The following is a 26,150-nucleotide window of genomic DNA, read 5'->3' as shown; positions in this document are numbered from 1 at the left end:
CAGCTTGCATCAGTTTAAGTAACCCAGCTTAAAAAAAGCCTATCTCCAAATGCTCATGGTCTCCCGGGCAGATATTTGGGCACCAGCCCCAAATCAGCTGTTGGCTGCTGCAGATGTACTGCTGCTCAGGAAAGCAGCTGAAGTTATTCAGGTAGCTCTACATGAGCCATCTTTGGATGGTAGGACTGTCTGAGCCACGGAGATTGCTGCATCTCTTGGATGCAATGACCAGGACAGTAGGCTTGAGTATACCTGAAGTAGCAACCTACGCCGTTTCAGGACCATCTCTGAGATCTGCATGTCTCTGTGCTAGCAAACCTCCTCATCCTTCAAAACAGTGTGGCTTCATGTAAACTGCCTGCTGGGAAAGGTCCCTGGCCTGACTTAAAGTGTGACCAGTGCTGAGGGATGATTTCTGTGTAATTTACTAGTGTGAGCAAACCCTGCAGAAACACAGTGTAGCAAAGGGAAACCTCTTTCTCTTAGTTCCCTTGCTTTTTGTCCTCATTTGACAGTGGCACCTCTCTGTCTTTCTACACGTGCTGTTCTTGCTGACCTCAGGTGTTGCTCTCGCATGAACGAGGTTACTCAGCTCATTTTAGCGTTGCCAGGATTAAAGCCTTAAATAATTACAAGTTTTCTTCAACTGCTTAAGGATTATCAGGAAAATAGCAAAGGTAAGGCAAAGCACTGTGCTACGATATCATGTAAGAAGAGAAGACTTCTTATTCAACTAGGACCTGAATTTGCATTTTTACCTCAGTGATGCTCAAAGCTGAGCACAGTGCTTTTGAGCAGCTGCTGCTTGGGAAGCTGGTTTGTTCAGTTTAGGATGTAGGTAAAAGTGTTTTCCTGCATAGAGAATAATTATACGCTCCCAAACACACAGAAGCATCAGAATTCACAGCATGCTTTTTACAAGGGTAATAAAGTTTTATATGCATACACAGAAGAAATGGTTTGCAGCAAAGTACTTAATGCACCCAATTATCCCCCAAAATAAATGGATGGGGAAGAAACTGGCAAAATTTGGCTTACGCTTAATTATTTAACATTTGAACCTTTCTGTTCTTAGCAATAAATTCCCATTTCTGCCACCCATTTCTTGGTACTTTACTTGGTCTGGACTCTTGCAACTGCACTCTAAGAGTTTAGGAGACTGCCCAATGTCAGTGTGAAGAATATGGGAAAGGCTTGACATCAATTACAACATTACACACAACATAAAATTTAATGGCTTGAATCAGCCTTTCATTGCTATTTAAAGCAACTGTGTATGGTTTTTCTAAGATCCTAAAAATTAATCAGCTTCTAAAAGGTCTAAGTTTTTCAACAGCACAAGATCTTATTCTGAAGTTTTTAAAATGTTATTTCAGTTCTGTTGTATAACTGGGGGGAAGTTTTGACAGGTAAGTGGATTTTTTAAAGTAGAAAAGAAATTAATCTCTTGGGCAAAGGAGAACTCTGTGGGGTAAATTGAAAGAAATAAAGTTGATCAGATTGTCCATTGGCTCGCACTCTTTGCAACTCCTTTGAGGGGAGGCAAGCTGCGGTGGTGAGCCTGCTGGGCTGAGACCTAGGGAAGAAATTTGACTGTAGATTTTTATGTTTGTTCTTAAATAACTGGGAATTGCATTGAGGACTTGGGTGGCTTGGTGATAAAGTGTTGGTTTTCCACCTTTGCGGCCAGAGTCAGAATTTACGTGGTGGCCTCAGCTTTGTCTCTCACCGAAGTGCAATCGTCTCGTAAAACACCAGTTTCTGCCCAAGGGAGACCCAGGCAAAGCAGGAGCAGGACCTGGCTTACCTCTCACCTCCGGTAAGGGTGGTCCCTGCAGGTCAGAGCTGAGGTCACCCCGAGGGCGGCACATGGAAGCTTGCTTGTCCTGCAGCTGCAAATTCTGGGCCATGGATAAATAAAAGGCTCAGTTTCTAATTTTTTAACTAAATAATCAGACAAAACTTGGAAAAAAGAGATCCTGAAAATGTTCTTAAGAAAAAAAAAAAAAAGAAAAAGTCCTCAGGAGATCTGCAGATATGTTTTCACTCAGTGCGCTGGAGTATAATTTAAAAGCCACTTTGATGCAGAGTGAAATACTTGCACACAGACCTTGACCATCCCACCTTTAATAAAGGGCTAGTGGGGAGAAATATATGACCTTTACATTAGTAATGTTTCACTGATTTTATTTACAGTCCATAAAATTTTACTTCTCTGAGCTGCTGCTGTCTGCCAGGAGTAGCTTTAGTTTGGACTGGATGGGCAAGGATGTTTAGTGAGTTTTATTTCACACTGTATGAACACCAGTGTTGTTTTTTTGGAAATATTTTTTCCCAGCTGAAGTATAGCTGTAACCACGACCTAGGTCACAAACATATCCTGGAGGGGTTGTGAAATTTTCCAGAGAATCCCATGTTTTCATTGCTGATATTTCCTCCATTTAAAATGTATCTGGTTTTAAATATAGCATTTTGCCTTATCAGTGCTGAGAATCACATGTAAATTTTATTGACTGTATGGAAAGAAATAGCCATAGGTTTTAGCTTAGAAGTCTCAGGATGTTTCAGAAAATCTTGAAAAGATCATGCAAAGGCTAGTCACAATTACAGGCACTTGACAAGCAGCTTTTCCCCAGCGAAAGCTGGGCATCTTCTGTCCTCCCACCCCAGTCCTGGGGAAGCAGCCAAAGAGTGGAAGAATTTGGGTTGGGACCGTATCATATCCTCCTTCCTACATGCGGACTTAAAGGAGACAAGGGGGACTGAGATTCGCAGAAGCAGTCAGCAAGGTCTCTTGTACCCAGGGAGATTGGTGAGGGATAATTCAACTGCCATTAGATCTCAGGCCAACACACACATACATACATATTTTCTGAAAAGCATTTGAAACTCAGTCTAATTCCTCATCCAAACACCACACCTGCTCAAAAGGAAGACTGGAGTCACCTCTAATGTACGTGTCGTGATTTGATGGGCAGCATGAATAAAATTCTCCCACAAAAAATAAACACCAGAAAAGAGAAACTGATCCTGAACCTTGAGGGAGGAAAATATTCCAGATTAAAAATCAAGTGTTGACCATACTGTTGTGTGGAAACTACACCAGTTGGTCTTTTACCTGGTACATGTTTTGAACATAATAAAAATGAATGTGAAATGAACCATTTTTGTATTGTAAATTATCTAAGAATTTATGCTCAGAAACCAAAATCTATTTCATTACCTCAGTGGTTAAAAGGTCCCCAGATCTCTGTTTAGTTTAATGGACAAAAAAATATTTAAATAAAGCATTATCTGCTGTTGGACATCAAGGCTTTCAAACTGCAGCTTATACACTTCGAACAGACCCCAACGATTCAGCCACACAAGACATAAAAATCCCTAATCAATGCCATTTTTACGTAAAAAGCAAAAGACTATGTTTCCCAACATAAAATGTTATGGTGTTTACACAAAAGCTGCAGCTAACCTCATAAAACTCTATTGATTTCCCAGTGGGGTCCTCAGAGGACACTTGGTTGTGTTAGGTGACAGACTGATTTCTACCACCGAAATAACCCTGGCTTTCTTTTGGAGAATAGATGTATAATGATGCTCTTATCAAGTAGGCCTTTTGATGAGCTTATACTGAATTCCTTGTTCAGAGAGCTGCCTCTCAAGAACTCCACCTCCAGTGGTTTGTGTATGAAGACAGACAAGACCACTGAAAGTAAATCACAAAATTGGAAACTTTTGTTATTTTGCTCTGGATTTTCTTAGGTGGTAGGGGAGGTTTTGTCCTTTTAAAGGAATGCCTCTCCTAGGACATTATTCAATAGCCACAATAAATAGTCCAATTCTTAGAATACCTGAAGATCAGCAGAGAAAAAAACAAAAAGAAACGAAAAAAAGAAATCATCAGAAGCAAAAAAAGAAGACTAAGATTAACAGAAAATCTCTCCTGCCAACTTGAATTAATTTTAAATGAGGCATATACTCAGAATATTGAGAATTTCTATTTGTAAAAAGTTTTTTACACCAAGCAATTAAGCAGACTTTTTCCCAAAGACAACAGATTTGCCAGATTTTCAGAGACATGTCAAAGGATTTTTATATAAAAGTCAACATCAAATGTTTGATTTTTCCATAAGGTGAGTAAAACAGAATGATGTGAAAAAAAATAATAAAAACATGACCATATCCTCTGTTGTGGTTTAAAAATGTTATATAAGATTTAAAGTCTTATAAAACCTGAAGTCTTCTGGTAAAAATTCATTATTATAAAAGAAAAAAAATAATAGGAAAAAAGAAACAACTGTTTTCTTTCTGTTCTTGAATCTTATACTCGTAGTAGTTAAATGAATTGAACAAATTAAACCCTTTCAAGACAGTTACACCTACTCCAATTAGATTTTGTTGACAGAAGAACTTACGCCCTCCACTCCTATTATTTACTTAAAAGCATTTAATATTAGTGTCTAAATTATAATAGGACAAGTCCTACTCTTTCCAGCTAACAGGAGCTGGGAAATGCTTTCTAGGGAATAGGATCTAGTCCTGCAAGATCAGAGATTGCAAGATCAAATGAATTGAAAATAAAGATGAATTGTGTCACATCACAGGTCTTAATTTTAAGACAAGTCATTGCAAAGAGACCAGAGCAGCTAGTTTTAAATTACAGAGAAATTTTGGAATGAAAAATGGAGAGATAAAACACGTTTGTTGGGAAATCCTCATCTTTAACTAATAAAGGCTTTTAATATGTGCTTTTCTTTCCCCTCTTGCTCAATTAAAAATATGTTAATACAATGTTAAGTTTGAGATTTAAACCCACAAGAGTCAGGAAATCCAGAATTAAGACTCCCTTGGGAACCTTAATTCTGTTCCCATTGTGCATATTATATTTTATGATAGGGTATTTTCATTATGTGATCACATAACACTGGGGCAGTGTGACATGGAAAGAATGGTATTGAATAAGTGTGGTTTGTTATGGAGGTTAAAGAAATGTCAATGTTACTAAGTAGTTTTGCAAAATTGTAACAACTGCAGTATTTATAAAATTATTGTTTCATTATTTTTTAAAAAAATCACTTTAATCATACTGTGGTACACATGCACCTTCTTCTTAACGATGGCTTGTGCAAATGCAAAGAAAACGAGATTTTTCTCTTTGTTTCTCCACAGACTGTTCCCAACACTTCTGGAGAGGATCTTCAAGAACTGTGTAGTTGTATGTTAGGAACCTCTGCTTTCTCTTTCCATCTTTGGAAATGGTGTGGATTGTATTAAGTCCTGGGAATATGCTGGGCTGCTGTTCTGGAAGATGAACTGTTTTGCTAACCACAAAAATAAGTTTTGAGAACTTTTTCATATAAAAGTAAAAATGCTTAAAAATATTCCCCAAAACTATTTAATATCTTGTAAGTAAGGTGTGATTCTTGTTAAATTTTGAATTTGGGGGGTATTTTCAGAAGTACTCTCCTCCCTTCTGGGAGCAATTTTTGATTTGGTGACATAAAGTTGTACTGGAGGTAAAGATCTGAGACATTCCTCCTCAAGCCCTCTTGACTGCATGGGCACGAACATACAAATTTCTGTTCAAACATTATCTCATAGACATGCAGGTTCTATAGGTCTGTGGTAAGCCTACTATCTTAAAAAAACACCCAAGTAGTAATAAGATGCACCCTTGGTTCCAAAGACTCTCCCAGTTCTCAAGTAGGAAATCATAGTCCTATTTCTCTTTTATTTAGTGGTAACCACTGTGTATAAAGAACATGTCAATATGCTTTTATTTTTCTGGACAGACATCACTCCATTGGTGGAAAAGCTTTTAAAGAATGACTAGTAGTTCCGTGGTAGGTGATAGGAGGAAAGTTTCCCTGCTATGCACGTGTCTTGGCAAGCTCTCTATGTAATGGTGCACATGCCAAGATCAAAAGCACAGGAATATATTCAGAAGGATGATCTGAGAGACAGAAGACATCCCAGATTACTTGTCCAAGTAGGGTATGTGCTACAGCCAACAGCAGAGATAGCTGAAATGTTTCAGAACTGAAATTTATTGAGAGCAGCCCTGCAGAGAAGGGCTTGCAGATATTGGTGGAAAACTGAATATGAGCCAGCAATGCGCTCTCACAGCCCAGAAAGCCAGTCATACCCTGGGCTGCATCAAAAGAAGTGTGGCCAGCAGGCCGAGGGAGGTGATTCTGCCCCTCTAGTCTGGTCTCGTGAGACCCCATCTGGAGTACTGCATTCAGCTCTGGGGCCCCCAGCAGAAGAAAGACATGGACCTGCTCAAGCAAGTCCAGAGGAGGCCACAAAGATCATCAGGGGGCTGAAGCACCTCCCCTACAAGGACAGGCTGAGAGAGTTGGGGTTGTTCAGCCTGGAGAAGAGAAGGATCTGGGGATACCTTAGAGCGGCCTTCCAGTACCTGAAGGGGGCCTATAGGAAAGGTGGGGAGGGACCCTTGATCAGGGAGTTATAGGATGAGGGGTAAGAGTTTCAAACTGAAAGAGGGGAGATTTAGATTAGATATTAGGAAGAAATTCTTTACTGCATGGGTGGTGAGACACCGGAAGAGGTTGCCCAGAGAAGCTGTGGATGCTCCATCCCTGGAAGTGTTGAAGGCCAGGTTGGATGGGGCTTTGAGCAACTTGATCTAGTGCAAGGTGTGTTGGAAGGGGGGTTGGAACCAGATGATCTTTAAAGTCCTATCCAAACCAAACCACTATATGAAAATATACTACACAGTTTCAGCCTTTTGGCCAGGAACTTAGCTCTATCCTTTGACATGATTACTTTGTTTATTTTTTTTTTCAATTTTTAAAATTTTTTTTTTGGCCTCTTCATAAGCTTGCTTAATTTATCATACAGAGGCAAAGCAGTGAAATTTAACGGCCTGTGACAAACACAAGGTCAATTTAGATGATATATAGGTCTCAGCTGACCCTGAATTTGCAACTAGGGAGTTGGACTCGATGATCTTTATGAGTCCCTTCCAACTTGAGACATTCTATGATTCTATGGTTAATTAATTGATCAATTTTGGAAGAAATCTAGTTGCCTAGCTTAAACATTTAACTTGCAATGAAATTTTGAGTACTTAGTTAATGAGCCTGAAAGTGTCAATGTTTCCTCTATAGGTAATGAAAAGATTCTGGTGCTTTTGAAATTTAAACACATAATTTGGAGAGAGAATCTTTCCTGCAGGGCACAAGAGTGCAGGAATTCGATGATGGACATTTTGGTCTAAGAGGTACATGCAAGATCCCCTTGCTAGTATTTGTCTATTCCAGCCCATATGAAAGCCAGGGGGCACTAAGTGCATCACTTAGGCTGAATTTTCTGAACAATTAAAGTCTTACAAGTAGTACCTTAAAAAAGCAATATAATTTTTTCTGAATACCTATAACTTCAAGCTGACATGGCAGTGGACACACAGCAGTTCTTAAAACCAGTCATATGTTACTGAGGAAATTAAGTAGCACATAAAGATCTAAAAGTATTTTTTGCTTCTAATCTTCAAACATATTTCAATATCTAATGCTTAGCAAACTCTGCAGGAGTTATGAACGTGAATGAATCATGCACCTGAGCTAGGCACATAGGCCTCGGTTTTCCTTTTAGTAACACTGCAATGACAGAAATACCAAGCTATTCTGCCTGGAGGAAGGTAGGAGAGAAGAAGTCTTTTTGACATCTCTTTGGAAAAAGGATCTGAGATTCCTCCTAGCTAGCCTAAAACATGTTTAAAGCCCCATCCACTAAAGTTAGGACTTGAGCTAGGTTATGAACTTAGGGCTCCATAAAAGTAACGCCCTTCATTTAGGTAACCTGCATGTAAGAAAATGAAATTAGGTGAAAGAATCTTTGTCTACAAATGTGACAAAATGTAGGTATTGTTGCAGTGTGCTCTATTACTGGAGTATTGTTCGCGTTCACTTACCTTTCTTGTTCTGGCTTTCTCAATTAGTAAATGGACATTAATTTTTGTTGCAGAATAAGACTGCTCAGTTTTCATGGACCGTATTTTTAAAAAGCTGATGCTGAGAGAGACTGATGGTGGATATTTTATCTCTTACCTAAAAGCATTGTCTTAGCAACAAGGCTGGAGGAATGACTGAAGTGTGGCAGAACGACAAAGAAAAATGGTGCTGCATTCACAGTCACCACAGCCACAGTTGCATGTTCCAGCCCTCAGCCCCTGGTGGGAAATTGTAGCTTCAAGTAAGTCAACTAATTTCTGGATACTTCTACTATAAAATGGAGGTAATGTAATCTTGTCCCTCCTGCTTTTATGTATTCTCTAAACCTTTTACTTCATTGAGTTCTTTGTAGCAAGCACCGTCCCTTACTATATTTAACAGTCATATTTGATGTCTACACTTTAAGGTGTAAAACTACAGGCTGCAATCTCTGAGTGTAGACACATGCTACACAATACCAAGAGGGTTTTAAAGGTTTCTTCTTCCTCGCCTCTTCTTTTGGATGCTAAAGACATAATTAGTAATGTTTCCTGCCTTTGACATTAAGTACCACCTCAGAAAAGAAGCATAATAATACTTTGTCAGCACAGACATAAAAAGATTAGATTCAAAATGGTGGCATTCCCCATACTTAACTAGATAGTTTCAAAGAGATTTATAACCAGATGCAGAGTTTTCCTCATGTGGCTGCCCTTTCAGTTCCAACTTTTTAAAGTCTCTGGTGATCTTGAAGCTTTGCACAGTTTGACATTTGAAGTGTAAAATTTTTTGTTTCCTTAAAGTAGCAAGATCATTCTCACTCCTGGGGCTTCGAAAATGGAAGGAAAAGAAGAAAAAAAGGAAAAAAGAAAAAAAAAAAGAAAAGAAATCCCAGGGAAGGATATAGATTAGCTTTCATTCAGAAGCAGTTGCTTTGTTGCTTTGCCAGGTTTGTCTGCTAACATGGAGACCATCTTGGACTGTAAGTGTACTTAGTGCAACCAATCCTTTCTCTCCGTGTTAGAAATCCTCAATGATCTAAATTTTAGCCAGGCCCATCTGGCAGCAGGCGGTTGGGTGCAGCTCTCTTTTCTGCTTGATGTGGCAAACAAGTAGCAGTGGGAAGGTGAGGGAAGTCAGAAGAATGAGGTCTGTGGGTGGTGAAGCAGGCCTCTGACAGTCATGTGGCAGGAGGGATACAAGATGGAGAATAAAGGACCTTCCTCCCACCCCAGAATTTACATCTCTCCTCGTCTATAGACAACACTGTGTAAAACAGTGAGAGTCAGACCCCAGGGCAATGGGAGTACAATTTTTTTAATCTTGGGGATTTTTTCACTAGGTGTTAATAAACTCTTCAGTTTCCACTGTGCTTTCTCCCCTCATCAGAGCCAACCCTGCTGCCCTGTTTGTGTCACAGAGTGGTTTGCCTGTGAATGGTCTTCAGGTTGTTGAAAGGGTGGCTCTGGGTGTCTCTCACACCCGAACTCCTATGGAACATGGAGCAATGCAGTACAGGATTCGTAATGCACCACTAATATCACCTGAATGGAAATACTGCTATTTTATTCTTTGCTTGCTCTAGGGCTGCATGATGCAAAAACCTGGCTTTGCTTTCAGATGGAATTTTATGTCCATTTTCCTCATTTCTCTCTTTGCTGGGAACAGATTGGATATACTAGTTGGGATTTTGGTATTGTAGCTATCAGTTTTCTTCTTTTGTTTGTGTTTAGGCTTTTGCCAACCATAAGGAAACGTAAAAATATATAAAATACATGAATCTATGTGTAATGTATAAATCTATAAATAATGTGGTAGAGTTAAATAGATACAATGAAAACTATCTCCTCTATTTGCTTTTTTTGTGTGTAAAACAGCCTTAATCTTTGTTAGAAGTCGATGAGTCATTTGACATCACTTGGAACGTGGTCTATGTTTGTTGATCCTCCACTCTCATGGTGAGGTTTCTTTAGGTCATGAGCTGATCCAACAGTTTCTAATCAATCCTGCCCCTGCCCCTCACCATCCCCTGGGTTCCTGCTTTCATTGGTTTGTCTCTAATGCTTATCTTACCTTGTGGTGGGCTGTTTCATTCCAATAAGCTGATAGGAAACAAATCAGAAAAAGGTTGACTTCTGCTGATTAGCGAGCTGAACTGGCTTGTTAGGTGGTCAGGTGAGGACAGGAGCTGGAGCACTGGCATGGGCTAGACAAAAGAGAGGGAGGGGGAAAAAAGGCCTTTTTTGGAGGCAGCATACAGTAAAACTGGTAAAAACTCCTTTTGGCATGAAAAGCTTAAATGCCAACACTTGCAGGGTGAGCCAGTTACAAAAATTAAACCGACTGGATAATAATAGTGATTTTTTGGTGGGATTCATTCCCTGCTCTGATTCACTGGGTGAGTGCACAATCCCAAATCTCATTTACTTGACGCAGTTTAGAACGTTGTCTAAATTAAGCAATGCAATACAGCTACGTTAAGTGAGATGAATGTCTTGATGAGCTATACCTATTCTTTTTGACTGTTGACATAAACCTAAAAAAAGAAGAAAAAGAAAATGCTGGAAATTCAAAGTATCAGTGCAATTGATTTTCAAACAAAAAGAGCTTTCATCCACATGAATTACAATAGTCTAATGTGACATCAATTTGAAATTAATTAATTTAATTTGAAATGTCTATTGCTTATAGAAAGCATTTTGAAGTGTGTCAATAATGGTGTTCATTAAATATTACCCTAAAAGCTCCTTCACTTTCCATACTGTGGGAAAATGTTTGACATATTAACTACTTGTTTTCAATAACAACATTAATAATTTTTCATTGTACAGTTGATAATAACCACAATGATATTTCCAGACCCCAAGCTAATTGTGACAAATGGGTAATTTACTTTCTGTTCCAGTTCTGTAACCAGTATGATGAGACACTCTGAGCAAGCAGCTTTCATTCATTTCCCCTGCCCCCCACCAGTCTGTAAAACGAACATAAGGATAATTTGTAGTTTATCTTACAAATTTTGAAAGAAAAGTACTGAATTAAGTATTCTGATTCTGAACAGACTACTATGCTGCTATGGAAAAAGGGATCACTCAAGGTCACACTGGAGGGATGGTTAAGTTTCATTTTTTTTGCTGCTGTGTTCGTATTTACTTATTAACTATGCCACCTGTAAGCGGTAGGAATTGTTTATTTTTTACAGATGTGCTACTATTGGATGTTATGTAGGGGTCAAGTTAATTTCCTCAAATATCTTACCATGTCAGACATCTTTTCTTTTGAACGTTGTTTTCTTTTTCTTTATGTATGGAGCCCTTTATGCTGAATCAGTAGCTCATAAACTTGCAGTTAAATATGAACTGGTACTGTGGCTTTGGTGAGTCATCAGTTTACCCTTTTGCTATCTGAGAAGTCATGCAAAGGGGAGATGGAGGTCACCCCTGTTACAGGAGTTTGGTCAGCTTGTCAGGTTGTTATGATGGGTGCTAAAAGTCAGTTCTGATTTCAGACAAAATATATATGGTGAGATTTCTTTGACATTCAGACAAAGGGAGGTTTTAACATCAGGACATGACAGCTTTATGTCTTTCTCTCCATGGCCTGATCTCACTCTGTATGTTTAATTCTCCCATCTCTGGGACTTTTAACCTGCAGATATGGAAAAGAAGTATTTATTACTGTAGGTGTACCCTGGTTTTGATTTTATTAAGTGTGCTGGTTTTAAACAGTGTGTATCAAGTATGACCTGCTCCTGGGTTCTGTGCCCTGCTCCTGCCTCTGCTGTCTGGGCAGAGATGGGGGAAATGTGGGCAGTCTCTAAAGCAGCATCATTGCATCACAGAGCTTACATGCAGCTTGGTGGCTAACATGGCCTCTGCAAGTCTGTGTGTGGCCCTCAGTCACTGACAGAATGAGATTCCTTCTGAAATGTTATGGTCATAGCCTGTAACATTGTGTGCCAGGAGGAAATTCTGGAGAATGAAAGAGCTGGAGTTGAGGGTTTTATCTCAAAGCAGCTCTTGTCCGGTTTGCGGACTGAATGTCTGTTAGCTGCTGGAGCTCATGGGGTGCTGCACTACAGGGAAATTTCTCAGTAAGTTTCATCTTGAAAAGTTCCTGCAGAAGGGACAAAAGTGTCATAAATGGGGAAAGTCAGGAGACTCCAAAAGTACATTCCTAGTGCAAACGTTAACAGCAGCGTAGATAAACTCTTGAATTGATTTTGTGCTATTGTGAACTCCCATTCTGGTTTCATGGGACCGAGCTTTTTTTCTCTTCTGATTTTATTAACTGATCTGTGATTTCTGTAATTGACTTAGATAGTGTCCCCAGGATTCAGATTCACAGCATAATAACCAGATCTTTCTAAAGCTGTTATCTCTTCTTCTTTTAGTTCTAGTAATGGTTTGTCAAACGTGAGCCTCAGAGCTCTTTGAGATATTTACACACAGTGGAAAACGAAACAGGGAAGTGGTCAAATCTCTGTTCTACTGATGCAGAAACTGAGGCAGGTGCTGGAGGCTAACTTTAACATGTCTCCTGTTTAATAAGAAAAGTACAGCCCTTCAGACTGCAAGCAGCCTGCAAACATGGTCCAATTGGGTAAGGCAGTGCCTGGACTACGAGGCCATACTGCTCTTTCCTCCTGCAAAGCAATAATGAAAAGCCTGAGGTAGTCATCTTAAGGGAAATATCCTGTAAGTTTAAAAATAAAATGGGGGAAGAAAATAACGAAAGGGTTTGTTGATTGTCTCTGCTCTCCATCCTGCCTGGAAGCCCCCTTTACAGTTTGTTTTATGGTCCTGCCAGTCAGGAAACAGGAATTAAAGATCTGTCAATCACAGATAGAAAATAAATGCTATCCCATCCCATGAGCCTTTTCTTCTGCAATGTGGCTACCTAGTCATCAAAGCCATTTCCAGCTTTTTTTGTCTTTTCCTGAATGCTGGATGTGGCTGATGAGTATTTGAAACACCATTCAGCCTGCTGCTGGAGAGAGGCTGGCTGTTAAATGCGTGGCTTTTAGGGCTGCTGCTGGAGAGGACAAGAGGAGAGAAGTGCACAACAGGATCACACGTGGTCATCCTGTTTTCTAGTGCCCGCTTGGCTCCCATCCTGCATTCTGGCCAGAGCCCCTCTGGGAGGGTCACCCGGAGGACTGCAGTCTCTGCTCTTGCTTTGAAGTCACCCTCTGGGAGGAAGTGGGTGGGCTGAGATTTGTACATTACCCAAGACTGAAGGATGTTAAACTCTTGTCTTCCTGGAAAGCAAAGCTGTATCTCCTGTTGAGGGGGCTGCTGGGGTGATGGGAGAAGAGAGCACAATATCAGACCAAAATCCAGGTGAACAAGAGGAGACCTTTCTGTGAGAAAGCAAAACCACCTTATGGTTCTGTGAATTTCTAGGGTTCCCTCTCTGGAAGTTGTCATTTTTTGAGAAGTGTAAGCTAGATGTATTCCCTTTAGGGAATGCAAAGGATCACATTTCAGAAAAGGACATTTGACTTTCAAGGTAATTTCCCTGCAGTCTATAGATCCAACGCAAAGCCACAAAGATGATTAAGGGGGTGGAACATCTCCCTTATGATGAAAGGCTGAGGGAGCTGGGTCTCTTTAGCTTGGGGAAGAGGAGCCTGAGGGGTGACCTCATTAATGTTTATAAATACGTAAAGGGTGAGTGTCAGGAGGATGGAGCCGGGCTCTTCTCGGTGATGGCCAATGACAGGACAAGGGGCAGCGGGTGCAAGCTGGAGCATAGGAGCATGAGGAAGAACTTTTTCACTGTGAGGGTGACAGAGCGCTGGAACAGGCTGCCCAGAGAGGTTGTGGAGTCTCCTTCTCTGGAGATATTCAAAACCCGCCTGGATGTGTTCCTGTGTGATCTACTCTAGGTGGTCCTGCTCTGGCAGGGGGGTTGGACTAGATGATCTTTCGAGGTCCCTTCCAACCCCTAACATTCTGTGATTCTGTGATTCTGTGATCCTATCTTCCCTGAACAACAACATGGTTTCTCCTTGAAGCTTGAGGGTCTCTCTTTTCTCTCTTTCTCTCTCATTTCTTCATTTCCTTTATTTTTTATTTACCACTTCACTCAGGTTTGTGTGGATTGCAAGGACTAGGGAGGACTAGTTACTGACATGGCTCTGATCTAAGTAAAACAACAACAACAACCTAGACTGTGCAGAAGATTTCTGATTTTGTGTTAAGTCCAAAGAAGACTTTTTAGGTTAATTTGAGAGCAAGTCAAACAGAGTTTGAATTCTTGAAGAAACATAATGATTTCTGGTGGAAGGGAGTAAATTTTAGAACTTCAGAGAAAGAGATTAGAGTGTGTTTCCCACTGTATTGCTGAGTATGCATTTGACTTTCCCTCTAAGACCCATGAAACAGGTAAAACAGAGGAGAAAAGAATACTGCTGATACCTTCTGTCTTTGCAAAGATGTAGGTAAATCAATTCCTATTAACAAATGGTCTTAATCTTCTTTCAGTGGTATTGGCTGTGGCTAGAGGAGAATCAGGCTTCTTTCAGGATTTTTCAGTTTCAGGAATTCCTTGGTGTGAAATCATTGTGAAGACAACCGAATCTTACCCGAGATGACTGCAGTCATTTTATCCTGCAGTCTCCTTCTGTCAAGGAAATAATTTCAGAGTCTCCAGCAATCCTTAGTCCTTCTACAGCTCAAAGCCTCAAACTTGCTTTTGAGATGATCAGGAAAGACATACAGCCCACATACTAAACATGCTAAATCTACCTCTTCTTTCTCCAAAAGGACATTTCAGTGCTTATTCCTGTCCATCAGGCAGGTGAAGGGAAAGGATGTATGTGTGTGAGAACAGCTATGCTGGATGAGACTAAAGGTCCCCGTGGCCCGGTGACTTGGCTCTGACAAATGCCAAGGGAGGCGCCCACAGACAGCAAAGGTCGTGCAGAGATATTTCTGTCTTCTATCTCCTTCCACCCAGCCTCCAGAAATCTGGGATTTCCTGAACATCTTAGTGGACCCTAAATTTAATCTGAGTACAATGCCTTTCTAAAATTACTATATTTATTTGTATTGGTGCAGATTGTAAGCAGCTTAGATTAGCACAGAAGATGTGTTAGGTGCTACACAAACACTGGACAAAAGGACCCTCTCTGCCCCACCAGGACCATGCTGACAGCGAATTTAGGGTGCTAGTATGTACAACACATTAAAAAATTTAAAGTAGAGGAGGTTGAGGCAGCTGTGAGAAATTATTAGCCTTCAAGAGTATCAGCACATCATACAGCACATCTACATATTTTCCATTTCCTTTAGATACCATGACAGAGGAAAGTTCAACAGAAAGGACTGAAGGATGCTTCTTGCCAAGGAAGGGCAATGCAAAAATTATCTATCTCATCTTCTTCTCCTTTTTATTTTTAAACTTTTTTAATAATTTCCTTGTTTCAGTTACTTGCAAAAAATTCTTCTTGAGCATTTGGAGCATGTCTCGTATGTGGAACAACTGAGGGATCTGGGACTGTTTAGCCTGGAGAAGAGCAGGCTGAGGGGAGACCTGATCACTCTCTACAACTACCTGAAAGGAGGTTGTAGTGAGGTGAGTATTGGTCTCTTCTCCCTAGTAACAAGCGACAGAACAAAGGGAAATGGCCTTAAGCTGCACCAGGGGAGGTTCAGGCTGGATATTAGGAAGAATTTCTTTTCTGAAAGGCTTGTCAGGCATTGGCACAGGCTGCCCAGGGAGGTGGTGGAGTCACCATCCCTGGAGGTGTTTAAGAGATGGGTAGATGTTGCACTTAGGGACATGTTTAGTGGTGTTGATGGAGCTAGGACAAAGGTTGGACTCGATGATCTTGAAGATCTCTTCCAACTGAAACTGTTCTATGAATCTATGATTCTATGAAGGGAAAGTATGAGCAAAAGTATAAGGTGCTTCTTTGCAAATTGACAATCAGGATTCTTAGGCTCAATATCAAGGAAGACTGTTCTTTTGTTATTCATAAAAAATGGGAGGAGGCAGGTGGGCAAGATATAGGGAAGGACATTTAGATACAGCAAAGAAAGGAATCAAAGGAGAGGAGCAAAGAACAAAGACAGAAGTCGGTGTGGTTAGTGATGGACTGGGAAAATGATTTTCCAAGGGACATTCTGAGATGATATGAATGGAAAGAATGCTGTTGCCCAGGAAAGAAATCACTACAGGCTTCATCCTGAAAAACTGCTCCAGCTCAAGTTTTCTCTGTTTGTTTTCTTGTGAGAAAGGGTGGTAAGAGTTACCAGTCACTAAACACCAGTGACCTATTGTAAATCCCTGGGATCAGCAAACAGCCATGATGAGTGTCAAGCAGTAATTCCAGTGCTGCAGAGCAGCAATTCCTCAAGTGTCGAGTGTGGAAGAACTTGGGGAAAATTAAGTTCCCACCCACAGGTTTCAGATTTTTTCCTGGTACTGTCCAATAAAAGCTGTGAAACACATAGGTATAGTACCCGCATTTTCCTGATCTGATAAACTCTTCATGCGCTGTTTTTTAATATAAAACTGCCACATTTTTGTTTGCATGGCCATAAATCTTCAAAAAAGATCTCAGGTTATTAGTGTGAAAAAATATTTTTAAAAGTCTTTATGAATGCTAAAAGTGTATAATATTTTCTCTTACACTAGAGTTCATCTTGTCTTTGACTTTTAGCATTAGCCTCAACACTGGATAATTATACAATTGCATTTTTCAGTGATTTCAATGAACATGGTGCATCTGAATAATAAGCACTAGTGTACAGAACCCGCCAATTTCCTTCCATTCCTATCCCTCTCATAATTTGTTCCTTCACGCTAGTTCCAATAGCCACTCTCCCTGGTAGCAAAAATACTGTAACATTGATGTCCGTCGGCTTCTTTTTCTTTCTGTTCTCCCTTTCAAGTATATAGTGTACTGCTTTTTTCCAAATGGCAAAAACTCTGAGGAACAGCCCCTTGCTTAACATGTCAAAATGTGAGTTCTGGCTGGCAATTGCTTTGGTTTCATTCCCTTGAGATCTGATGGTGCCAGAAATCAAAGCATAATTTTGCAGATGTTGAGATCCTGTAAGCCCCCTAGGTTGCAAAGTTAAGCCATAAAGCCAGCTGGCACTGTGTACGTGTGCTAAGAATGTAAAAGTATACATTTTTAGTTTTCAACCAACAATGACCGACCGCTGCTAACTTCAACAAAGTGAAGCATTGCTAGCTTTATTTTTGGAGAGTAAGTGGCTCTGTGCACTCCCCTGAGCTCTTCTTCTGTTCTAGTGCTGCTGTTTTAAAGATGCTGCTCAGAAGTATAGAAGTTTCTTTGGTGCTTTTCCAGCATATCTGCTGTTCTTTAAAGGGATACCGCACTCTGACAGCACCTTCAGTTCATGGCAGAAAATTTAAGAGTTATATCAGTGACCTTGTTGATTTCATACTGTTTTAACTTTCTTCTAAAGGAAACGCATTGAAGCAGGAGAAAAAAACAGCCACTATGTCTAAATTAAAATGAGAAGAAGATGATAGGACAGCTAGCAGGCTCATCTGCAAAGAGGCGCTAGACAGCCAAAATGTGTGTGGAAGCTTAGACAGATACGGCATAATTCTGTGCTGTGCACTACTGGGAAAATAGAAAAATACATATTTAAATTTCTGAAAGGTTTGAACAATAAACAGTAGCATCATGTCTTTTAATCTGGACTTTTCCTTTCATGTATTCGTTTGAGTCCCTTCACTCAGTGCAGCATGTTTTTGCTGAATCTTGATAATAGAGAGAGGTGGTCAAATCATTGATACTGGTGAGATGTTTTCTGACACGTTTAGCAGATAGGTCTGCACAGAGCAGGGTGGGAAAAAGTTTTCCACTTCCTCCAAAGCTTTAGGATTTGGAAATGCTTTTTATTTCCTACTATGACAAAGGAAAGGCCTTCCAACTTTTGTTTTTATATATGAGACCTATTCAGCGGAGAGACTGCCCCAATACAGAAGGCTGTTATGGTCTTATGATCACTCAGGATTTGATAGAGGCAACTTCAGACTGGGATGATAGAGTTCACCCTGGATAAGCAGCAGGCTGAGTCAGAATCTCATTGATGTGTGAACAATGTGGCAGGCACTCGTGTTTGGTTCTCCAGTGTCCACCCTTGTACTCTGACTACAACGCTACTCTGAGTTTTTATTTTTCCCGGTTTTGATCAAAATTCCAGGACTCGAGGAACCTTTCCTAAAGCAAATTGCACCCAAACCACTAGGTTCTCATGCACAGTTTAAATTTCAATGAAGTGGTATTTTCCAATGAAAAAAAAAGTTTAATTGAAAAATTCCTGACAAGCTCTAATCCTATTAACTTCACTGTGGTTGCACATATGCTAATGAGAGCCGTGTGTGTGAGACTGTTGCTAAATTTGCAAAACACAATACCCAGGACATGTATATTATATGTAGTTTGACACAGGCACATATGGTTTATATTCTGTATTCTAAAACAATATTATGAACATTTTATAAGGTTGCAAAAGTGAGTATTGTAAATTCAAGAAATGCAAAAGTTATTGAGGCATGCACTTTGGACTCTCCCTCTCTCCAGTGTAATTGGCTATATACACCTTCCACTTCCTTTTCTCTCCCTGCTTGTCCCTCTCATATTCCTCCTCTCTCTCCTCAGTGCCTTTCCTTTCTGGATAGCCTTCGTATTTAGCAAATAACACCTCTCACACATGGCTCTAACATGGCACCAGACGCCGTCATGAGCTGGTACTGTTGTATTGCCTTCTCTTATCTTCCTTCTGTACTGTCAGGTCAGACTAAGTTCTGCAGGGAAAAGGATAGCCACTCCATGGAGTGTGAGCAGTGATTTACCATGTAGGTGTATTGTTCTTGATTGCTCTTTGGACCTCGCAGTAAGTACAGTTCAACAATAATTATTTCTCTAAATACATGTGTTATGACATATATTATTGTCTTTAGTTAAGCAATTGCTAACTTACAAGGGATTACTTTTTTTAGACAAGAGGTGTCCTTGTCTAAAAATTATGTCAATTTTCCTATAACAGTGCACCTTACTTTACCAATAAATAATTACTCTTTTGCTAGGGTATGTGATTGATTCATTTTGATGCTCACTCTCCCAGGCCTATGCAGAAGTCTTTGCTGATGTGAAACTCCAGTGAAATCATCAGGGCACTGTTCATGCACAAGGATTTCCCCTCACATTTTAACTTTGAGATGGAAGGCAGATACACATTTCCTCAAGAAACAGAACAAACAGAGCTGATTTGGAAGGATGTCAACCCAAAGGGTAGGAGCATCTTTCTGCTTTCAGCAAAATTATTGTCTAGTCTAAGGTGGGCATCTGTGCTCCATCATTTATCAACAAAGAAAGGTGGCCAAGATTAATTCCCCTTCAGTGTTACCTATCTTAATTATTTATCTTTGGAGAGGATAAATTACCTTCTGGAGGCATTTGCTGATTCTAATTAAGAGATTTGAACCATGCTGTTTAGACATCATGACAAACCTCTAGATGGCGAATGTACAATGAAATGAATCACAGTTTGTTTCAGTTTCAGGTGACTCCTGAGCTGCTGTGCTGAGTCCTGTTGCTTTCATGGTGTGTGGTCTTGTATTGCCACTTGCACGATGGTGGAGAAGCTGGCAAGAGGGGGACTGCACAGTGTCCTACAGCAGAGGAGCTGATCTAAGCTGCAAGTTCTGTGAGGCACTACAACAGTTCTGGTATATACACATTAATATCATGCTGACCTGAAAGGATGTGTTTTTATTCAGCTTAACAAGCTGAAATATGTAGAATCCAGTTGATTTGACCCAAAATAATGTATTTTGCTTACATTTTCCCTATGGAAAACTGAAGCATTTCTGGAAATGTAACATTTTCCCATAGAAAACCTTTTTTTTCAATAAAGAAAAAAAGTTTTGATGGAAAATTTCCAATTAACCGTAATTATAGTACATACATGAAAGGCTCCAGATTGATGCTGTAAGGGCATTCCTAACTGTAGTCTATCCATAATCTTTGGGTGCTAGTCTTTGTAACATCATAACTTTTGCAAGTTATGAAATTTTTGTAGCATTCATAACATCTTAAAAATCCACATAAATGTACTGCATTGTACTCTACGTACATTGACCTATGCTAAATTAAAGGGCAAAACCATGATATGGGCAGTCATCCATTAGGCATTGGGCAAAGACCACCAAACTCATGTTCATGTATGAAGCTATTGCAGCCTCTGATTCCAAGCCCCTGAAGCATTCAGTTTTATATCACTAGCAAGTCAAGAGGAGATGCAAATGATAATTCCTAAAGTGTGAAATAGAATTTGGCCACTTTCAGATGAGCTGCAATCCAGTCTTCTTGGAAATAGGTACATTTTGAAGAGAATGGAGGGCTGCTGCTCTCCTCCCTGCAACCCCCACTGGAAGTAACAAGCTTATTGCATTTTACACCCAGGTGTTTGCCATAGAATCTGACACATAACCGTGCCCTGGAAAACTATAAAACAATATAATTTATAGAAATAAACTGAGTGAGAATCATTATTTTTTATTGGTACCACTTAATGTGCAGAAAAAGCATACTTTCCAAAAATATGGAATAAACGTTCTGTTAGCCTTATTGGGTCCAAATGTTAGGGTTTAAATTATTTTACTATGCAAACTTTCTTTCATATCTTGGCAGTAGTGATTTCCATTTTTATTCCTTTGGTATCCATAATCTTATTAGAATCAAAAACATATGCTTTGAGATCATTGGACAGATCCTTTCTCCCACCCTACCCCCTTCTCTTCATGTTAAAAAAAATGCACTGAAAAGACTGACGCTCTAGTATCAAGAATAACAGGAATGGTACAGAAGAAAATGATGCAGACTACCAAGTCTGAATGGGAAAACCGTTTGAGAAGTGCAGTTTGGTTTTCATGCTTTTGATTTGCAAATCATTAAAGGTGGAAAATTCTCCAACCCTCCTGCTGGCTGCCATTCTGAGCCCCACTCCCCCTGCCGCAACAGGAGGTGCTCGCACCAGGATCACAGATTTACAATACAAAAAAGTGTACAGGCAGATTTGAGCTTTATAACACCTCTGGGAATGTAACACTTGCTGCAACCTATACATCTTGATGTTGGGGAATCGTATCTGTGGGGCTGAAATGTTAGCTCATTGCTATGTATTTAAGAATATCCTTTTTTTTTTGTTAGTAGAGCAATGACAAATCTCTTAACAGGCGAGCCCAGCAGCTTGGTAAAATGTATTACACATTCCACCTGGTTGTCTTTTAGCCATGGGGCGCTCAGCAGATGACAAGGAGTTGGTGGCCTTTCTTTAGATATTTTCATGGTGGCAGACAGATTTTTTTTTTCTAGTTTATCTTAATAAAAGCACATAGATTTACATTAAATTAATGTACATGACATGTTCTGGCTATTAGAGGTAGAGGCCTAACAAAATCCTTCCTTTTCTCTTCTGAGGCAGCTAGTTCATCCTTTTATTAATCTGTGGTGTATTCTGTATGAAACAAGCTTTTATTCATTCTGATGTCCAAAGCTGGAATTGCAGTTGAGGTTCCTGTCAATAATGTGAAGGAAATATGAATTAAACTGGTTTCAAATACTCCTAAAGTTTCATACAACTATAGCTCAAAGGCTGTACTTAAAAATAAATGCAAACATTCTATAGTATTTAGATTCACTTTAAATACAACCAGTTCCTCCTGTCAGTGACATCATGTAATGGCTCTTTGAATAAGATTAGAAATGTTTAACATTAAGTATAATCCAAATTCTGAATTTCTTAAGGGAGCTGTCATTTACTGAATTGCAGCCCATCAACTAATGATGCTTAGAAACATCACTGGGGATATGTGAGTTGTTGCTATATTTTTGGGAAAGCCATTTTTTAATCACTGTTGTGGGAGCAGAACAGAACTCAGCCCAAATAAAAGACTTGCAGCTTGTGCTTTTTTAATGACATTTTGAGACAATCATTTTGAGATTTGCATTCTGCTTTCAGCTGGGTGAAGAATTCCCACTAATTTCACAGAGGTAGATAAACACCTTCTGAATGTAGAGGATTTTGAGGACTTCTACTGGTGTGGTCCAACTTAGAGCTGGTCATTGAGAGGTGACAGGCTCTCAGTTCCTTTGCTGTTTGATCCACGGTGTTATTCTGACATCTTCTGACATGAATCATATCATATCTTTTGTTTCTGGTGCTTTAGGGAGCTAGTTTTGTTTGATGCGTCATTAACTCTGCTTGCTCTAGTGCCAAAAGCTGTGAGGTAGTATTATACCTTGAACTGTAGCACACAAAGTACTTATTTGAGCACAAGACAAAATGCACAACTGAATCCACTTCTACGATGGTTTCAGCTTTCCAAGAAAGAGGAACTTTTAATCCAGAAAATGCACATCCATGATCAGAAGGTAAGCTGCACCAGCTTCCTGGGCCACTTGATCTAAATACCAAACTAAATCACAGTTGCCCCAAGCACCTTTTACAGCTAATGCAGAAACACAAACCCCTCAGCCTGGGTTCGTATCACCTAGTTTTACACATCTGAAGACGGCACATGGAAAATGTGGGGCACCCATACACAATCCATGGAAAAACTGGGCACCTTTGGAAAGTTGGAGGTTCCCCCCTCTCTCACCACTGGGTATATCAAGAGCTTGGGATGACTGATTCCTAAATGTTACCCAATTTGTAGGCCGTGCAATTTACATTATCTGCTGATTAAACTGAGAAAGAACAATTGTGGTTTGTTTGAACTTGTCATGAACTAAGGCAATTTGTCAAATTGACAGTTATGGCTGAACTATAAACTCAAGTTGAATTTTTCAAAATAGATATGTTAGACCCCAACCCTTGCATTTGGGAACCAAAGAAAAAGGAATGCAATAGGTGTGTAAAGAAAAAGCCATTGATTTTAGGCAGTACTAAAGCGGGTCCTATACAAGTGATTTTTAGGCACCTGGACTGGAAGACAAATATCATATCTGGTATTTTTTGTTAAACAGTAATTGAACATACTTTCTGCATGATGGAGAAATGATCTTTGCTATAAATAGGAAATTGTTGAAGATAATTAACAGTGATTTTTTTCTCTTCCAGAAAACATCTATAGAAATAACAAAATTAAAACAAAAATATTTTGCTAAAAAAGAGTAACTTTTCCCGGAAGACATGAGGACTGTTTTTCATTAGTATGAACCATGGGAAATATTGCAGCTTCATCAGTGAAGGCCTGACATACGATTTCTATCAAAGACACATTGCATTTACCCTAGGCTTATTCAGCACTACTCTTATACAATGTTCCCTACCAGCTGTTGTTGCTGCTGTTTGCTAGTAATTGATTGCTTTGTTCCTGGCCTGAGAAATAGTGTCACTTAGTGCTTCAGCTTCTAATGGGCTACCAGTTTCTTCCTTTACCAAATATTAATTGTGCCAAAAAATATGGAAAGGCCCCTAAAAAAACTTGGGATGCAAGTAAAGTTTTGAGTTTTGTTGCTTAATTTCATCCTTCCCCACATAAATTATACTGCAGTGAGTATTCCTGACCCTCTAAAATAACAAAAATTTGCTAAAGTATTGGCTTCCTTATGTCTCAAACACATGTTCTATTTTTATCTCAGCGGTGAATCCAAGTCAAATTGCCCATTACTAATGGTCATGTGGCTGCAGTAGCTGCGAGTCCAGAAAATGCTGAGAAAATGCCTGAAAATATCTTCGGGAACATACAAGAAAAGCACAAGTGTGTGCACTTTGCAGTAAACGATTAGATGAAGTAATTAGATGATACATATTTTTTGGAAAGCTCTTTAAAGGGCAGCATTCATAGCCATTCTCATTATGGATTTTCATTCTGGCACCACTTATTCCTCTAACTTGAGACTATGTTTCACACTTATGTCACTGAGACTTCATTAGTACTGCATGCAAGGGTGAATGTGCACCAGCACATGTCAAGGTCATGAAAAAGGATGAACTCTTACTGATTTCCTTTTTCGGTAGACGCTACTTGCTGAAATGGGCAGGGACTTGGCCTTGAGGATTCATGGTTTATACACACTATGAAAGCGATGAATTCAAGCACAGATGTTAGACTAATGGATTAATATAGAGTTGGTTCTTTTTTCTCAGAGTTTTTTTTTTTGTAGCTGTATTTTACTAAATGCGTGCATATGTTTATTTAAAAATGCATGCATGCATATGTTTATTTCAAATTAATCAATGCTTAAATATAATTGATGCTGATAGATATGTTCTATATGTCCCTGGCTGACAGTCTCACTCTCAATGTTACCACTCTCTTTTTTGTGATTTCCTCCAGAAAAGTTGAGAGTTCTGGAAAAATTCTGTGGCACATGCTCGCCTTAAAGAGTCCAAAATTTTTATTTACTTAGCTATGTTAATGCCTCCAGTTAACAAGATCTTCATTAGAAAAAATCACTCTATATAGAATAGAAGAAGCCACAAGTTTGCTCGAAGGTGTATGCATTCAGTTTGGGGAAATGCAATACAATACACCACACAGTATAAAAAATGCTTTGGAATTCGCCTAATGACAGGTTCTATAATTAGATTAGGCCTCAACATTCCTGTTAATGATGTAAAGGAAGCTAGATATGCATTAAACATTTGATAGTTTTTATTCCAGACAGGAGTTGGAAAAAAGGATTCATTAGTTCTAATAAGTGTGAGGACTGAACAATTCACTGGTAAGAGTACAAGTCAATTTATAGTTACAGGCATAAGATCTGGACCTAAATATGCAGAAAGAAAAGCCCCACATTTTTCTTCAGTGGTTTTAACCACAAGAATTTAATAAACATTATTTCCTCTTCATGTGTGTCCAAAGGCAAAGGTGAAGAGAATTTTTAAATCTCAGCAAGAAGAACTTGTACTGGATGTTGTCCAGTCCTGTAACACTGCTTTTAAAATGTAGAACTTTCTGCAAAGGAAAGAATCAATCCACTGCTTTGTGTTCAGATGCTGATAAGTGGGAGTTTTGATTGATTAATGAATAAACATCAAACCAAAATATTCTTCCAAAAGGCATATCTGTGCATGTGATTCAACCATTATCAGTATCCTGGGTCTGTTAGTGGGGCATCATAACAACTTTCTGATCCCATGTACAGGACTCATCAGGAAGGCTTGGCATCATGTAATACTAACATAAACAGTTTATAGTCAAGGAAATTGTGATATAAAATGTCTGAAGAAGAGAATGTAGGCACAATGTGTGTTTTTAAAGTGCATTTGGGACTTGGCTGAAAAGCAAGATAGGAAAGAATATTGCAGAAACATTGCACAAATATCTCGTCCACTTTTTTTCTAAACCCTAAACATTTATACTATGACTGGATACTTAAAAATATTGCAATAAGGATGTTCAAAATGGATAGCGAAAATTCTGCCAGACCCTATACTCTTCTTCTTGAATTAGATTCCCAAGAGGGTCACATTTCATCATTACTTTTCCTGAAGTGTGTTTCACCACTAGATGGAAGTGCATCATTTCTACTCCCATGACAAAGCTACCTGCCCCCGCCCCAGCACTGGTGTCCCCTGGGGAACACCTTCGCTCCTGCCCCTGCCCAGAACACACTTTCCTTGAGATCTGTGTATCTTGAGCCTGTTTCTAGATGTGCTTCATGGTATTGCAATAATAAAGGGAAAAATGCATACTACCGTTGAAAATATTGACTTCATTCTTTTGGGAGAGACCAGCAACAGGTGAAATACCAGTTCCTTAAGTTCATAGCCAAGTGAACATGGGTTGCTGATGGTAGGGTACTGAATCAAAGCAGCCAGGGACATAAAACTAAGGACTTTCTGCAGGAATGCTGGCTCTTACAACAGCTCTATAAGAAAAGCTCACCGAAGCTGGAAAGGAAGAAAAACTCATAAACCATAACAGACTGTCCAATAGATTGTCCAGAAAGTGCAAGAGGGTTTCTTGTAGTACTTTATAATGTCTATGTCAATGTTAAATTTATGGTCTAGGAGTTTTTCTGTACATGTTGTCCAGTCTTACTTTCTTGTCTGTTCTGGTTCAGGTATACAATCCATCTTCCTTGTTATTTCTAATAAATTAATTCTTACTAAAATTAGTTGTTCAGCTTTGGTACAAACCCACAAGCAAATGTTTTGGGGATGTTTGGTCAAAGATGCTTTTCTTTAGAAA

This window comes from Leptosomus discolor, chromosome 2 (assembly GCF_034619465.1).
Source record: "Leptosomus discolor isolate bLepDis1 chromosome 2, bLepDis1.hap2, whole genome shotgun sequence".
Lineage (NCBI taxonomy): Eukaryota > Metazoa > Chordata > Aves > Leptosomiformes > Leptosomidae > Leptosomus > Leptosomus discolor.
Note: the sequence above shows the minus strand (reverse complement) of the source record.